Source organism: Bos indicus x Bos taurus, chromosome 11 (genome assembly GCF_003369695.1).
Source record: "Bos indicus x Bos taurus breed Angus x Brahman F1 hybrid chromosome 11, Bos_hybrid_MaternalHap_v2.0, whole genome shotgun sequence".
In the NCBI taxonomy this organism is placed as follows: domain Eukaryota; kingdom Metazoa; phylum Chordata; class Mammalia; order Artiodactyla; family Bovidae; genus Bos; species Bos indicus x Bos taurus.
In genome coordinates, this window is record NC_040086.1 from 18,457,412 (window position 1) to 18,472,711 (window position 15,300).

Sequence of the window (15,300 nt, forward strand, 5' to 3'; positions counted from 1 at the left end):
TGAAAGAAATGAAATAAACTTGGGTAAGAATTAGAGCTTATAGAAAAAATAAAATAAGTTTTTAATAAAGAAGTTGGAAAAACAGATGTCTCGGTGGCCCTGTTGGACTAAACAGATTAGACACAATTGGAAAAACAATGTAAAAGTACCTTGTAGGACTAAACACAAAATACTTGATAAAATTAGAGATCTACAGATTATGCATATAAAGCTAGCTATCCCTGATTAGTGCCAATAAAGTATTAGAGAAAGGAGACATGACCCTATCAGGCATCCTCTCAGGGCAGCCTCCTATCAAAGACAAGTGTGAGCTCCAAGAAAGAAGGACCCGGTGTAACTTACTCACCACTGGATCTACAGAATTTGAAATAATTCCTGGTAAGTGCTCAATACACATTTGTTAACTGACTTGAAAGAATAATAGTGTATCTAATAATAATTGGTAGAAATCCTGCAAAGCTATTTGGAAGTTTTAGTCTAACTCTGGGACTACAGATACTACTAAAGTATCTGAAGAAATAAATACACAATTCAGTTCATTAGAAAATATTTTTGTGCCCAATGCTGAATGCCCAGATTTTGCCATCTACAGAGACATCTGGGTTTCTGTACAACATTGGATACGTGACAACGGTTCTCGCTTAGCATCCTCTTATTTGTATGTTGTGCTGACAAAACCCAAGCATCTTCACAATCTCTGTTCCATTTTCCACTCTCTCCACACATTTTAGATAGTGAATTAAAAACTTTTAAATGCCAGCCAATGAGGTGCTGATGTAGTCTTCAGAATTTTAAAACTCTTTATCAATCTTCATGGATAATCCCAAGCTTATCTTTAATGCAGCATATCAGTTGAGGAAGCAGCAGGGGAAAAACATAAGTAAATAATTTTCACTGCTAAATCTCTTTCAGCCTATGCCACACTGCATATCACATGTGTATTCTCCCCTGCTCACGATGACTTTTTTCTGGCTCTCAGACAGATGTGATTCCATCCAATGCAAAATCAGCTGAAAAAGCAGCTGTTTGATCTACAAGGCAATCTACACATCCAGAGATATGATGCCATCCCCACAGGATCACCTTCAAACTGGGCATCTCATCAAAGAGACCATCTACAAGTTGTGAAAGGGACAAAATGTCAGCTCCACGCACACGTCTCACTTGGATCTTGGGGCTGCTCCTTTTAAGCAGGGTCATTTCTGTTCACAGGAGTGAAATGGATTTTCTAAAATGGATAGAAGCCTAGCAAAACAGGGTAATGACTAGGAGCTGCCAGTCAGCTATAATCTTTATACCCTGAAAGCCTAATTGAACTATAAAACTCAAAGTAATAATCAGAAGTCCTATGTGAATGACAAGCTTGTAACTAAATAACTAAAAGGTTAGTATTGCTATAAGCTTTCATCTCCAGCTATAAAAACCTGTGCAAGAAACCTACACAATGTCCCATCCTTTTCTAGGTACTAGAGGCAGGAGAATGCTGTTTCCTGCATAAAATGTTTTGGAAGAAAGAATAGGTATTCTAGAATCCAAATGATAGTTCATCAAAGGCCTCTGAGGTTGAAACCAGTTCCTATAGAATACTAACTAAATTCCAGCCCCTCATTCATCTACAGCCCAGTTGCCTCACACCGTTTGCAGTTTGATCACAAGTGAAGGGAAGCTGCCATATGCCTCAGAGACACTTATTTTTAATAACAATTATAATCACAAGCCCTGAACAAAAACCCTATGCCAACATGTGGCACTTTCTTCATCAATAGCTATCAGAAAAAGCCTGTAGGCCTGGAGGTGAGATATCCCCTCTTGAAAACAATAGATGAGGACAGTGGGGCGATCTCTCCACCAGCTTCCCAGTGTTAGATTCAGTTCCGTTCAGTGCAGTCACTCAGTCATGTCAGACTCTTTGCGACCCCATGGACTGCAGCACGCCAGGCTTCCTTGTCCATCATCAACTCCCAGAGCTTACTGAAACTCATGTCCATAGAGTCGGTGATCCCATTAACCATCTCATCCTCTGTCATCCCCTTCTCCTCCTGCCCTCAATCTTTCCCAGCAGCAGGGTCTTTTCCAATGAGTCAGTTCTTCACATCAGGTGGCCAAAGTATTGGAGTTTCAGATTCAGCATCAGTCCTTCCAATGAATATTCAGGACTGATTTCCTTTAGGATGGACTGGTTGGATCTCCTTGCAGTCCAAGGGACTCTCAAGAGTCTCTTCCAACACCACAGTTCAAAAGCATCAATTCTTCGGCACTCAGCTTTCTTTATAGTCCAACTCTCACATCCATACATGACTACTAGAAAGACCATAGTTTGCCTAGATGGACCTTCGTTGGCAAAGTAATGCCTCTGCTTTTTAATATGGTGTCTAGGTTGATCATAGCTTTTCTTCCAATGAGCAAGCGTCTTTTAATTTAATGGCTGCAGTCATCATCTGTAGTGATTTTGGAGCCCAAAAAATAAAGTCTCTCACTGTTTCCGTTGTTTCCTCACCTATTTGCCATGAAATGATGGGACCAGATGCCATGATCATAGTCTTTTGAACTTTGAGTTTTAAGTCAATTTTTTCACTCCTCTTTCACTTAAATGTTAGATTATAAAGCAAATAAGAGACCTAGTTTGCAAGCACAAGTTTCCAAGCATCTCTCATAGCTGTTCAACATAAAGTTATATTGTGTCTTATAACAATGTGCCATTTGAGATATAATGACTGCATAGGTGCATGCAAAGGGACGCATACACATTGGGGGTACACTGACCAGAAAACCAGATGCCTGCCTCATTTCTGATGGCACTTGCACTTGTGCTGCAGCAAGTTCTTGAGGCATATCACTTGAAAGACTTGAAACCTGCATTGATGCAATAGATACAGGCCCTAATAACAGAGGAGACGGTTATTACTAAACTCTACTGAGCCTAAAATTATGCTGGGAAAAGATACAAACATGTATGAGATGCATAAAGCTGCATTAAGAGAAACTTTTTGTGTGAAGCTGAATACCAAGCATGACAAATGTTGAGTCCCAAGCCTGCCAGAAAATAAATTAGTATAGACAGAAGAGAATATACTATCAGGTTGTACAATATGGCAGACATGCAAAAAATTTTTTACAAATACCTTTAATCATGAAGGATTATTTCCATCCCTGACACCTCCTCAACCAAGGCAGTATGTTCCACTGGAACTGATGGAGTGTTCTAAAATTCCTTAAACCTGCATCAGCCCCCTGGAGGGTGGCATGGGTAAGATCCATTTTTTAAGGTGTATAGAGTACCTGGGGAAGGTGGAAAGGGGGTGTGGCTTGATGGAAAAGGAGGAGGGAATTCTGTCTGGCATCGGTGTATTTGATATATTCTAGAAGCCCCAGACCTCACTTTTTCTTCATTTTGAAGGCAAAAAGATCCAGTCTCTTCTTCTGAATTTGTTATTTTGGAAAGGCATAAACCCAGAGCTAAATTAAAGTCTGGAATTATATTTCAAAAATCATAGACGAAGAATTTGCAACTACTTTTCTCAACATTAAAAATCATGGCTAGGTTCTAAATTCATAGAAGTGACTCCACTCTTAGTATATTCTTTACCTCTAAGAGAAAAAAAAAGTGACTATTTTAGCAGCATCTACAGTTTCATGCTTGAAACAGCACCTAAGCTATATTCATGAACCAGAAAAGGCCTTATTACTGTTATACAATTCCATTTGACATCTACTCAGCCACGAAAGCAGTTTCATTTTCATGAGGAATCTGCCAGATGGCATAGGCACTGCATGGTTAAAACAAACATGCAGAACGCACTTCTGTGGCAGGCACTTTACTGGAGGGAACATTTGGTCACATGTTTATATTATCAGCACGTGTGCTTTAAAAGCAATCAAAGTCCTAAGTTGGGCTTCCCAGGTAGCACTAGTGGTAAAGAACTCACCTGCCAATGCAGGAGACATAAGACAAGTGGGTTCAATCCCTGGGTCAGGATGATCCCCTGGAGGAGGAAATGGCAACCCACTTCAGTATTCTTGCCTGGAGAATCCCAAGGACAGAGGAGCCTGGAGGGCTACAGTCCATGGGGCCACACAGAGTCAGACACGACTGAGAGACTTAGCATGCACACCAAGTCCTACATTGGAGATGACTTCCTCAGTGTTTTTTGTGTTTTTTTTTAATTTGTTTTGGCAAGGGAGGGGTGCAGATCGGGTAGTTACTAAGAATCAGAGCTGGTAACTGAAACTGTCAAGTGGTGGTAATGTCTGAAGTCTGGCCTAAGTAAAGCTTTTAAAGAACTCAGATTGCTATTTTTAAAAAAATCCTATCAGCTAATGCAGATAGAATGAGCCAGAAAAGACACATTGGATTGTCTCAGGATGAAGAATGAAGTCTCTTGATTATTCAGTTTAATCACATAGGATTAAGTGCTGGGAGAGTTCTTTTAATACAGTTATTGAAGCAAAAGGAGAGGGACATTCAAGTATAACCTCCTTAAAAGAAAAATAAATGTTAAAATAATGACACTGTGATATTTACAAGCAGTACCAACATTAATAGTATATGACATTAGGGTCATATATGCATGTGAGAGAACTAGACCCTGCCTGTTACAGAATTCAATTAAAGTGAGCAAATATTGACCACCTGCTACCTTCTTCACATTATGCCAGGTGAAATGAAAGATACACGACCTCGATTATAATCTTAGTTGGAGGAATCAAATTTTAAATGCATAAAACAGAGCTAAAATTGAACATTATATTGCCAAAATATGAAATAATTGGGGGTAATCTTAGCAGCTCTATCCAAATGAGTTGCTGTAAGTCCTTACAGAGATTTGAGGTGAGCCTTGTCTCTCTCAGTGGTAAAGAATCTGCCCACCAGTGTAGGAGACTCCCAAGATCTGACTTGATCCCTGGGTCGGGAAGATCCCCTGGAGGAGGAAATGGCAACTCAGTACAGTATTCTTGCCTGCAGAATCCCATGGACAGAGGAGCCTGGCAGGCTACAGTCCATAGAGTCACAAAGAGTTGGACTGATCATTGCACGCATTGCCTCTCTCACTATCAGCTCCCCTTTGCCAAACCTTGGAATACTGTCAGAGAGGATCTGGTCTTTGTCCTTAGATTAAAGATTATCACTTTTAGAGCTGAACCTTGAACTTACCTTTCCTGGCTCACCTGTCCTAAACTCACGTCCAATTTGCTCGCCTCTGAGTACATGCAGCCCACTTCTCTGCCTACTTATTAAGAACTCAGGTGTTACTCATGCCTTTCCAGTTGCACATCCCCTGTAGAGGAACTCTATTTCAAATTGTCATTAGTCATTCCCACGCTGTGAAGACAGGACTCAGGTCTTTGAGTAAGACAATGGGAGAGCCCAAGAGGGCACTAGGAACTCAAAAGAGCTGGAAAGATGAACCATCAAGAAGAAAAAGGAGGACACAATAAAGATGTTAGGGCAGCTGAAAACAAATGTCACCCACATCCTCACGGCCCAAGGCAGTCTCTGGGCCTGGGCCTACTTTCTGCCAACAACTAATCAAGAACCTATTGTGGAATCACCAATGAGAAAGTATTTTAGACCCAGAACTTCCTAGCTGGAAAGAACATTAGGTATCATCTGGCTATTTTGATTTTTGATAGTCAAGAGTAACTCAAAGACATGAACTTGAGTCCCAGGTGCTTTTCCAAATGCCACGTGATGCTTCCTGGGACAGACGGGTGCTGAAAGCTGTGGGGGATGCCTTTCCTAATGGAAGAAAGAAGAAGGTAAACTTGGCAGATCTGCTAATAAATCAATTCTCTTTTTTTCCTGACTTTTATTAATCCCACAGTTGGTACAAATATACTGCTGGCTAGGTTTCTAATTTGATACATGCGAATATCTGCTAAACTAGCCTCTAGCCTTTCAACAGGGCCAGGATGAGGTGAGGTGAGGTAAGAGAGATGCTTGGTCCAGTCTCGAGAGTGAGTGTCTCCTTCATTTTGCACCCTCACTGCCTCATTCGTTTCACTTTAGACCCAGCCCCGAATCTCAACAACTCCAACAATGTTGACTGTGTTGCCTGATTTATTTATAACACAGGTTGAGATAGAGAATCAGGGAGCCTGTTATCCAGACAATCAGCCCCCCCCAAAAAAAAAGCCACATAAAATGAATGGTTATCTGAATTCATGATTCTTTCCTGCATAATGGTTACATTAACAAGACAGAGTATATAAAGTTAATGTTAGTGTGTTAAAGGATTCCAAACCCCAAATAATCATAATATCTCCAACAGACTGATTTGAGATGTGTCCAGACATCAATATCTTTCCTATGGGTTTATAATTTAATTGGAAATACAACTTACTCTCTAAGTTATGAAAGTTGCTAACTGTCTTTAAAAAAGCTCACAGTGATATTCCCACATGACAAATGGAGGAGGAAAATAAGTGGGAGAACTGGCATATATGAGTGGGAGACATGTCACATACGATCATTTGCTAGAACATGAAGTTTTTCAGCTTTTGAAAGATAGACTAGATAAGAATGTGGCTTCTCTTTTGGATAAATAATGGTGTTTGAATTAGGGCACTTGACTGTGCCAGCACCAAGGGCTGATCAATGGTACCCATCTTTATGTTGCAATGAAATGATGCTCAGGCTGAGACTGTTGCATCTAATGCTTGGCACAATAAGTACAGCCAATTTGATGGATGATCCTGAGTCTCCCGGGCTTTCCTGTGGCTTAGCTTGTAAAGAATCTGCCTGCAATGCGGGAGACTTAGGTTCGATCCCTGGGTTGGTAAGATCCCCTGGAGAAGGGAAAGGCTGCCCACTCCAGTATTCTGGGCTGGAGAATTTCAAGAGCTTGAATGACAATGAGAAGTCAGAGAAGCTGGTAACAGTGAGAAATCAGAACTTATTTTGTTACACTACTGGAAACCCAAGGCAAACCCAAACCATCTTAAACATCAAAGATAAATTGGTTGGCTCAAGAAATTCAAGTTACAGTTGAATTATCAAAACAAAACAAAAAACAGAAGGATGTAAATGAGCCTCAGGAAGAATTAAGACTAGGACCCAGGTGATGAATATCTCCCTCATTCTTTCTCTCTCTCTCTCTCCCCCTTTCTCTTTCTCCCTTTTCTTTGTACTCGTCTCATACTGGATTCCTTCTCTCCCACCACAGACCACCTTTCTCCAAACATTAAGAAATCTAGCTAGGAGAACAGGGTCGTGTGAAAAAATGACCACCCCTGAAATAGCCATATGGAATCTTACGGAGAAGAGAGCAGACAAGAGAGGGTGCTGCTAAAGAGACAATTCCATAGCTGCCCTTTCCGCATTCACTCTCAATGTCACCTTGTACCAAAGACTATTTTACCCCTTAAAGAAGAAGACAAAAACAACAGATGTAGGTTAAAGACAGAGCATTTCTTTAGTTTATGCAAGTTAAAATAGGAAAAAGAATGAGGACATTTGAACTACTTTTAGAGACAACACGCCTATGTTCATTTGACCTTTCTTGACATGGTGGGCCTAACTTTATCTTGTCATGAGGGTAAAGCAGGAACAGGGACAGGTTGTGTCACTGATATCTGCTTCATCACAATTCTAGGAAGATAGACTATGAAAGAGAGTATGGAGCTCTTGGTCACACCACCCAGAGAAGCATCATTCATGCTTCAACAATCAGCATAGGAATCAGCATTTGAGACAGTCTTGTGCCTGGTTGTTGTTTGTGTTGTTTTGAGAAGTGAAAGAACAGAAGAGGCCTATTGTGTGGATCTCAATGCAACGACACTTCCTAGAACAGTGCTCAGCAGATACTTGCCCTCATCTGAAGAATTTTCCTGACTTTCAGGAGTTTATATCAATCAGCAATTCTCTGAAAAGGTGGAAAAGTTGACTCTGGTTTCCTGATTGTAATAATAATAGCAATCAAGATGAAACAGCCATAGCAACAGCAAAACAAGTATTATTACTTCCATACTAATATAAAAACAGCTTAACATTTGTTAAGAGTTTGCAATACACAGGTATAGCTCTAGAATTTTTATGTACATATGGTCACTCTACTTCCATTATCAAATAATGATGAGAATTCAATTTCCAAATGAGGTATATATTCTTAAGACCCTTAAAGTCCAGCAAGGCTCATTTACTAAAATTCTGCATGCCAATTAACCCAACACTTGGACAGGTAACAGTTGTTTAAAATCTGGTATTTAAACTAATGAGACTCTCTCTACCAGATCACAACTCCTAGAAACTGTTACCAAAAGCTGTCAGTGCAGAGAAGGAAAGTATTTTTTGCTCTCTCAAAAGCTTTAGGGATCTCTAGAACGGTAGTGTATCATCAAAATTGGTAGAAATTTTTCTGAATAAATTCATGAATTTTCTCATGAGTTATTCTTGACAAGAGGAGAGTGAAAAAGTTGGCTTAAAGCTCAACATTCAGAAAACGAAGATCATGGCATCTGGTCCCATCACTTCATAGCAAATAGATGAGGAAACAATAGAAAGTGTCAGACTTTATTTTGTGGGGCTCCAAAATCACTGCAGATGGTGATTGCAGCCATGAAATTAAAAGACGCTTACTCCTTGGAAGGAAACTTATGACCAACCTAGATAGCATATTAAAAAGCAGAGATATTACTTTGCCAACAAAGGTCCGTCTAGTCAAGGCTATGGTTTTTCCAGTGGTCATGTATGTATGTGAGAGTTAGACTGTGAAGAAAGCTGAGTGCCGAAGAATTGATGCTTTTGAACTGTGGTGCTGGACAAGACTCTTGAGAGCAAGGACTCTTGGACTGCAAGGAGATCCAACCAGTCCATCCTAAAGGAGACCAGTCCTGGGTGTTCATTGGAAGGAGTAATGCTGAGGCTGAAACTCCAATACTTTGGCCACTTCATGCAAAGAGTTGACTCATTGGAAAAGACTCTGATTCTGGGAGGGATTGGGGGCAAGAGGAGAAGGGGAAAACAGAGGACGAGATGGCTGGATGGCATCACCGACTCGATGGACATGAGTTTGAGTGAACTCCAGGAGTTGGTGATGGTAGGGAGGCCTGGTGTGCTGCGACTCATGGTGTCGCAAAGAGTCGGACACAACTGAGCGACTGAACTGAACTGAACTGAACTGATTCTTGACAAATGCATAAAATAGCATATAAAAAGTTCTAAGACTTAATCATATCCCCATAGAATCAATCTCTCTCTCTCTTTTGATAAAGAGAGTAAGTTCTCTTTGCATTTCTTTCTAATTTGGAAAATAGGTCTTGCCTTTTTGGGTCCTTTATGGATTTAAAAACTTAATTCAATAATATTTATTTTGCACCCATAAGGATATATCCCCTTAATGACTTGACCAAATAAACGCTTCAGTTAAATTTGACTATGTTTTTCCTGTAGCTCTTAAGACTTTTTTCCCCTTGAATTAATAAAACATACGAAATGCAGATGGTAGCATATGGCACCTTCCCTGGGAACATTTCATTTAAATTATTGAGAATTCTGCAATCTGATTCCACTTTAATAAACACATGAAAAGTACCTCTTACATTATAAATGTGTAACTAGCCAGATTAAGTATTTTCATATGTTTTGCTGATTTTTCCAATACCTTCAGGAGTTATAATAAATATTTTATGTTTAATCAAAAGATATGATATATGCTATTTATCATCTATTAAGCACCTGCTTAAATGTTTCTAAGCTATCAATGAGAGTGCAATCTACATCCAGCAACTGCAAACAGCTCAGCCTGATGTTTATTTCAGTGCTATTGCACATTCACAGAACTTGTTAATCAAACAACCCATTAAGACATCATCCTTTAAATCTCAAGATTGACCTGTACATAGGAAAGAGGGGAATGTAAATTGCAAAAATCTCCTGGGGAACATTTTGGAAATATTCATTAACATACTTAAAATTGTTTACAACTTTTTGACCTATAAATTCTACTTTTGGGAATTCATCTCAAAGAAGCAAATAAATATGTGAAAGAATTTATGTTTATCACAGTGTGATTTCTATCCGTGTAGTTAGTATGCCCCAGCTTGTGATTTTATAATAAGGTAAAATTTTCATGAAATACTCAATGGCAATCATATGGCATTTTGCCCTAAGTTGCCTATGCCAGAAGTAAACTGACTTCAGATTTCCATTCCATTATTTCTGAGAGGAAAAAAAAAATGTTTTACCTGGAAAAATATCCTCGTACATTTTAAAGAAGAGGACAGGTTATAAAGTCCTGCATATGTACAGGATTATGCCATTCAATGCGTGGAAGGGAAAAAAAGCTTGTCTATATATACATCAAAATGTTCATAGTGGCTACCATAGGAGGGTTACATTGCAAATGATTTTTATTTTCTTTTTAAACACTTATTCTATAATTTCCAAATTTTCAACACAAGTGATTATTTTTATTTTTTAACCAGTTAACACAGTATATATTATAAAAGCTGTCAAGGTCCTGAGCACAGTGTTGCTCAGCCTCCCACCTTTGGTGATCTCCTCCTTCTTCAGAATATTCTCGCTTCTAAGGGCTTGTTTTTCTGCTTGCCTGTGAAAGCTCCCAGGAAGCCTCTGACACCAGCTTCTCGTGTTGTGCAAAGCCCCTCAGTTGTAGTTTTGTGACCTGCTCACATATTCCACTCACGTCCCTCCCGCCCGTTCATTTTATGAATGAAAACACAGACAAGATTGAGGGTGAAGGTCACACGGGCACATCATCTCAGCTGGAATTTAAAAGTTTATCACTTAGTTACCAACCTTGTTCATTCAGGAGTCTAACTGCAGATTTCACGTCTCTCCATAGTGGAAAGTCCCCAAAATTCAAAAATGGTGACTTTGAAATTTTTTGATTTAACCTAGAAAGGACAAACCCGTATATCCAATAACCTACCCAGAACCTCGCCCTGTATGTACAAATAGCTCAAACAAAATTTGTAGAAACTCTTCCAGTAGCACCCTATTGCCTATTGAGTCATGTTCAGACCCGTTTCTCTGGCACTTCAGATCCTCAGTCCTGTCCTCAAAACCTTTTCAGTCCATATTGCTTTCTATTTCCAGACATATAATTTCCTTTTTATCCAAACATTTTTATTCACCATAATTTAAACATATAATGTGTTTTTCAATTTTTATGCATTTGCTTGTGCTGTTCCCTGTTCCCTTTTTACTTAAAATTCCCTGCTCCATATGGATTATGCCTACCCATCAAATACTGCATCTTAATTTTCTCTGCATCTATATCAGACCCACAAGCTTTAATCTAATTTCTGGTTCTGCCTTAACCCAGATCAAGGGAAACAATACACTGCCTAAATTCTTTTTAAACTTTTCAAGTTTTAAAATATCTTTCCTCATTTGCTAGAAAAGCAATGTCTGCATATTAATGTTGACATTATACTAACAAAAACAAACATTTGTATGTAAACTATGTTATAACATCAATAGATTCCAAGTCAGAAAAGATAGGATTTGAGAAGGGAGAATGGACAAGTAAATTCTGCTATCTACTTCATTATGGAACACTCATGTAAAATTTCCTTTAGCTGCCTCCATCAATAGAGCAATGATTTTCCCACTGCTTTAACAGGGCAATTTCTTAAACTTGGCAAAGCAAAAAGGAAAATAAAATGTCATTAATCCCTTTGATTTGATTCCTTTTTTTCCTTTTTAGTTTGTTAGATTGTATGCATTTCTAAGAGCTACCTAAAGGAAATGGTATAAAAATACAAATAAACCAATCAGAGAAAGGTAAGCTGTGGTCAGATGATGACAGTCATGCTATGAAAATCACAATATATCCTACAGGCAAAGGGGATACTCATGAGTATTTCAGGCAAGGGAACTAATGTGATCATGTTTGTTTCTTAGAAAGTTACCTTCAATAAGGGAAAATGAATTAGTATTGAAAGAGGAGTGAGGTATAAGGAGCTATGGCAATGATCCAGCAAATACTGAATTAAGATATTGGGGTATTGGGAAAGAAAGAGTAAAGATGGAGACTAGAGGTCAGATGGTTAAGTGTTTTTGAAAGGCAGCATGTTGATTCCTTGAATTTAGGGAATGATCCCCTGTGTATATTGTAAGAAACTAGCTTTCAGGAAATCTTTTTGAAAACAAAAATTTATTAGACTTTTTCATGGTGTGTGTCTATTACCACCTACAGAAAAGCAGTAGATACAACCACAGCTAGATCATACCTAATACCAGGAGAGAAAGTGAGTCCTGCAAATTGTTCCCTGGACTCTGAATCTGCCCATCTATGAGTTTGAAATAATGCAGAAGCAAAAAAAAAAACAATCTCCTCCAGAGAGAAAAATCTGATAGAAATGCTTTCCTAATAGAAACAGTATCAATACACGAAAAGAGGAAGATTTAGAGCAGAGGGTTAAGGATGCAGTTAAGTCCAAATGCAGAATGTTGAGTTGCTAAAATAGAGGAGAGTCACTGGAATTTATCCTGAAAAGAAGCTCTCAGAGTGTGTGTCAATTCCTCCAGCAGCAGTATATCACAACATAGGCTGACAGATCACACCATATTTTTAATATTAACTCGTCTACAGCTCCAGAATCAGGTGCTGCAAAGAGTCCAGATTCCATAGATGTGGCAAACAGGTTTAGCTGCCCAGGTTTTCTTACCCTTGCAGATTAGCTCCCAGGGCTTTGATTCATTCTCAGGACATGCAGAGGAAAGGAAAATGAACGACCTGTGCTGGTTTCTTGGTAAGTGCCTTTCTTACACAAGTAAGATTATAACTGTCAAAAAATTGAATGCTCGGCACCTTAATTTTCTGCCATCTATAATCATATGCAAGCTGTGACAAAGCCAAAAATGAAATCAAGGTACCGAGGCATCTAATATGTCATTTATTGTGTCTTTTTTTTGGGTGGGGGGGGCTGTGAATCTGGAGGAAAATAATCTGTTTGCAACAGGTTAATGCAGTTCTATGATGCACTCATGCAAAATCCCATTTTAAGTGACAGAGCATCATTATGAAGTATCCACATGATATGGATAGGGGCTGGCATAGATTCTAATGAACAGCTACACTCCTTTATTTGAGGTGTTACATCATGAATCAGAATGGACCAAAATGAAGATGACCCCTCTTTAAGAGTAGAAACTCCACGCTGACATGAGAGCAGAAGGCTGCATAGGCAAGCTGACAGTTTCTGCAGGACATGATGGAGCCATTAAGTTTCCACTAGGTGGGAATTTCCAGTGAAACAAAATATCTAGAACAATAGCACAACAAATACCCACTTCCAATAATGTCTTTAAGACATATGAAAGTTCTATAGCAGAATAATCATCTAGAGACATAGGGGGAAAAAGTTCAGGTTTGTTTGGGTTAGCATTATTAGGCAAGATATACTGCAGTTTAAATGTTTATCTAATAATGAGTAAGCCTGGTACACTGGGTCACACACATAAAAAGGATAGGGGAACTACTCTAGGCTCAAATCGGAGCTAGAAAATTACCTGTCTCGACATTATTAGTAGCTCCAATTATTTAAGGAAGAAATTCTAAGCACATAGTTTCTCAGGGAAGCAGCAAGCAGTGGAATAAGCACACACTTAAGAGAGGCAAGTTCAAATCCTGTCTCTACCACTTAGCAACAATGTGACTTCACTGACTACAAATTTTGGGTAATACTATTGGCTTCATTGACTAGAGTCAAGGTAACAGGTGGGAAACAACTGATGTAATTCATGCTAATTTATGTCTCCCTTCCTTCTCCCTTTCCCTCTGAAGTCAAGGCTCTTTCAAAGGCTTCCAAAGGAATCGATTATGGCAGCGGTGAGTCCTGAGCTAGACTCTATTATGAGGCATCCCATATCATTCCTTGTTCATTTCATTCAAGCCACCATCATTGCAGCTTCCTTCCATTTTCTGACTCTTTAGAGATGAATTTATGTGTCTTCTTGAAACACAAATTGCTTGAGTCATGCTTATGTCATGTCCTGACAGTCAGGATCAAAGTTTCGTGGAGAAGTGGGAGGTTCTTCAGCAACAGTACAGAAAACACAACTTCTTAGATAGGTTTAGTTTTATCATTATCCAAAATCATTGAAAATATTTCCTCCTCTGTTTCATTTTTCAAAACCTCGGTAAACAAAGACCTCTTGTTAGTCTCATAACTTGTACTTGCACAGAAGAAATCTAAATAAATTTCTTTAGGATACACTTTGATGGTCGAGCTCTACAATGATTTCATAAAAATATTAGACATGAAAGAATTATCAAGGATGGACTCTCTCAGAGAGAATCAACATTCTGCTCACTTCTGCAATTTGCACTTCAATATGATTCTCAGGTTATGCCTGATTTGGGAGGAATGAAAACAACCACACTCAGACACATGGCACAAAGGAAGGGCATCTCCCTGCACAGTTTCTCCTCCCACAAATTCTCGACAGCTGGGGATGCCCAGGAGATGGCAGACAGGCCATCAGGGAGCTCTTTGCTCAAGTGCTCATTGAGGCCACTTCATCTTGTAACTACTTGGACGTCCTCTTTTCCTGGCACGTGGAGCGTTCATCTCAGCTTCAGCAAAGTAAAAGGAGCTTCATTTTATCTAGTTAATGCCTCTGGTCCTCTGTTTCTGCAGGAAGAAAGCCAAAGAAAAAACTTCTCCCTTTCCTGGCCACAAGATATTAACAATAAAATAAACAATAAAGTAGAGACACTGTTAGATATGATGCCTGGGATTAGATGTGTACATAGCAAGCAGATTTGTTCTTTGCTACAAGATGGCTTCTTGCTCCTATATTTTAAATACTGAAGCAGAATAATAGAGTGCACTCATGACTTGTGTTCATGGCTCTGATGAGGATATGATATATCACAAAAGGAGGAAAATTTACTTCCACAGTTAAAAGTAAAAGACAAAAGTGTCTGGGACTTCCCTGGTGATCCGTGGTTAAGAATCCCCCAGCCAATGCAGGGGACATGGGTTCAATCTCTATTCTGGGAAGATTCCACATGCTGTGGGGCAACTAAGCCCATGTGTCACAACTGCTGAGCCCCTAGAGTCCAGGAGCCACAACCATCAAAGCCTGAACACCTAGCGTCCGTGTTCCACACAAGAGAAGCCACCACAGTGAGAAGCCTGAGCACAGCAACTTGAAGCCCGTCCTTGTCCCAGCTAGAGAAAACCTGAGTGCAGCAGCAAAGGCCCAGTGCAGCCAAAAATAAATACACTTTTTTAAAAAAAATGAATTTCCTCATTTAAAAAAAAAAAAAAAAGACATACTTGTCTGTATGGGGAGAGAAGCACTGGTGGAAGGAGAGGAAGAAAGGA

The 15,300-nt window shown here is 39.3% G+C and overlaps 1 pseudogene; it reads left to right on the forward strand.

Moving 5' to 3' along the window:
• The first annotated feature begins 257 nt into the window (after positions 1-257).
• Positions 258-15,300, forward strand: part of LOC113900695 — a 105,106-nt pseudogene continuing 90,063 nt past the window's right edge.